Raw genomic sequence first — 3328 nt, 5'->3', positions numbered from 1 at the left:
AGTTTCTTAAAGAAGAGTTGTATATGATGCAACCAGAAGGTTTTGTCAATCCTAAAGGTGCTAACAAAGTGAGCAAGCTGCAGCGATCCATCTATGGGCTGGTGCAAGCATCTCGGAGTTGGAATATATGCTTTGATAAAGTGATCAAAGCATATGATTTTATACAGACTTGCGGTGAAGTCTGTATTTACAAGAAAGTGAGTGGGAGCACTACAGCATTTCTGATAAGTATATGTGAATGACATATTGTTGATCGGAAATAATGTAGAATTTTCTGAAAAGCATAAAGGAGTGTTTGAAAGGAGTTTTTCAAAGAAAGACCTCGGTGAAACTTGATACATCCATTTTGCGTCATGCTTTTATATCGATACTTATTGCATTATGGGTTGTTATTACACATTATATCACAATACTTATGCCTGTTCTCTCTTATTTTACAAGGTTTACATGAAGAGGGGGAATGCCGGCAGCTGGAATTCTGGGTTGGAAAAGGAGCAAATATTAGAGACCTATTCTGCACAACTCCAAAAGTCCTAAAACTTCACGGGAGCATCTTTCAGAATATATAAAAAATATTGGGCGAAAGAAGTACCAGAGGGGGGCCACCCACCGTCCACGAGGGTGGGGGGCTTCCCCCCTGCCTCGTGGGGCCCCTGGTGGCCCTCTGATGCCCATCTTTGGCTATATGGAGTCTTTCATGGAGGAAAAAATCATAAGCTAGCTCACGGGACGAAAATCCACCACCACGAGGTGGAACCTTGGCGGAACCAATCTAGGGCTCCGGTGGAGCTGTTCTGCCGGGGAAACTTCCCTCCGAGAGGGGGAAATCTTCACCGTCGTCATCACCAATGATCCTCTCATCAGGAGGGGGTCAATCTCCATCAACATCTTCACCAGCACCATCTCATCTCAAACCCTAGTTCATCTCTTGTATCCAATCTTTGTCCCAAAGTCTCAGATTGGTGCATGTGGGTTGCTAGTAGTGTTAATTACTCCTTGTAGTTGAGGCTAGTTGGTTTACTTGGTGGAAGATCATATGTTCACTTCCATTATGCATATTAATACCCCTCTGATTATGAACATGAATATGATTTGTGAGTAGTTACGTTTGTTCCTGAGGACATGGGAGAAGTCTTGCTATAAGTAGTCATGTGAATTTGGTATTCGTTTTATATTTTTATGAGATGTATGTTGTCTTTCCTCTAGTGGTGTCATGTGAACGTCGACTACATGACACTTCACCATTGTTTGGGCCTAGAGGAAGGCATTGGGAAGTAATAAGTAGATGATGGGTTGCTAGAGTGACAGAAGCTTAAACCCTAGCTTATGCATTGCTTCGTAAGGGGCTGATTTGGATCCATATGTTTCATGCTATGCTTAGGTTTACCTTAATACTTCTGTTGTAGTTGCGGATGCTTGCAATAGGGGTTAATCATAAGTGGGCTGCTTGTCCAAGGAAGGATAGTACCCAAGCACTGGTCCACCCACATATCAAATTATCAAAGTACCGAACGCGAATCATATGAACGTGATGAAAACTAGCTTGACGATAATTCACATGTGTCCTCGGGGGCGCTTTCCTTTATATAAGAGTTTTTCCAGGCTTGTCCTATGCTATAAAAAGGATCGGGCCATCTTGCTGCACCTTATTTACTTTTATTACTTGTTACCCGTTGACGGTGTCCTGGACTAGGGGATACTCACCATGTCGTCTCCCGATCTATTAGATTGGGCCGAGGACCCCCGTGGCCGTATACTCATGGGCCAGTTCCGACGGCTGCCGCATACAAGGAAGATTACACAAGACTTGGCGATCAAGACAAGGACTTCTCCCCACCGGCGTATTCGGCTAGGACTCTTGTTATCCTAGGCCTCCGGTGCATTATATAAACCGAGGCCAGGCTAGTCGATAGAGATACAACATACACATCAACAATCATACCATAGGCTAGCTTCTAGGGTTTAGCCTCTACGATCTCGTGGTAGATTAACTCTTGTACTACCCATATCATCAAGAATAAATCGAGCAGGACGTAGGGTTTTACCTCCATCAAGAGGGCCCGAACCTGGGTAAAACATCATGTCCCCTGCCCCCTGTTACCATCGATCCTAGACGCATAGTTCGGGACCCCCTACCCGAGATCCGCCAGTTTTGACACCGACATTGGTGCTTTCATTAAGAGTTCCGCTGTGTGATCGACAAAAGGATCGATGGCTCGCCTGCAGATCAACTGCGACTTCGGCATCTTCGTCACCAGCTTGACTGGTCACCTTGGTTCGACCAAGAATTGCGCCCCGTGTTCGGATCACCATGTCCGGACGAGGGCCTTCATCAAACATCAACTCCGATCTCTATCAAGATCACGGAGGAATCATCTATGGAGCTCGGGGGCTCAACGTCAACATTGCCCTCAAGCGACCGTGCTGTTTTTCTAGACAGCGAACTCGTATCTGCCGCCACCACCTCCTCGAGTATCGCTTTGACAATCGTTTTGGTGGAATTGTGCGTAATTGAGTCTACAACAACCCTGGAAAATTTTGTCGAGTTCCGATGGAGGAATCTCTGGCAATCCACGATATACCGGAGCCCTATCAAATCTGGACGGGAATTTGGATGAGTTTAGGGCGTGGTGTCCAGCTTCTAGCTCGGACGTCCTTTGGAAGATCCAACCGTTGATCGGCTACAGAATTCCTATATCTACCACCTCTCAAAATTTCGTCTCGATCCGACCGTCCAAACTCCGGGAACCTTCCGATTAGTGCATCACTTTTCGGATCTGTTTTTTGCGCGAAAATGAATCCGACCCAAATTCATCTTTTTTATGAACAAGATTTCGGACATCCCTTTTGAAGGAAGTTTTGTATGAGGTATTGTGTTTTGTTACCGAACACATCCTACTAACTGTAAGATCTTTCGAACATGATCTTCAACATCATGCCGGTGTCAAACCAGTCCGGCAATATTACTCCACGGCTGCCGACCTGCGCTAGACACGTCGTCACTTTAGCCGAGCTCAACTTCTTAGGATCATTATCTCGTCAAGCCGAACAAGAGTCCGGCATCGCGAAGGATAAATAATCACCAACATCGCCACCCCACGGATTACACGGAGTGGGCATACCGGCATCGCCGCACGGTTGCTTCATCAAGCCGGCATCGACCACGTCACGACCTGCATCGACAGGGCCGCACTATTGTTTCTTCAAGCCGGTGTCCATCACGCCGACCTACTTCGACTCATCGGCTGACATCGGGGCTTCGACATCTCGGCTGGATCGGGGGCTTCGCCATCTCTTCATCAATCTACTCCGGACACTTCGGCGTCAC

This window comes from Triticum dicoccoides, chromosome 2A (genome assembly GCF_002162155.2).
Source record: "Triticum dicoccoides isolate Atlit2015 ecotype Zavitan chromosome 2A, WEW_v2.0, whole genome shotgun sequence".
NCBI lineage: Eukaryota > Viridiplantae > Streptophyta > Magnoliopsida > Poales > Poaceae > Triticum > Triticum dicoccoides.
Note: the sequence above shows the minus strand (reverse complement) of the source record.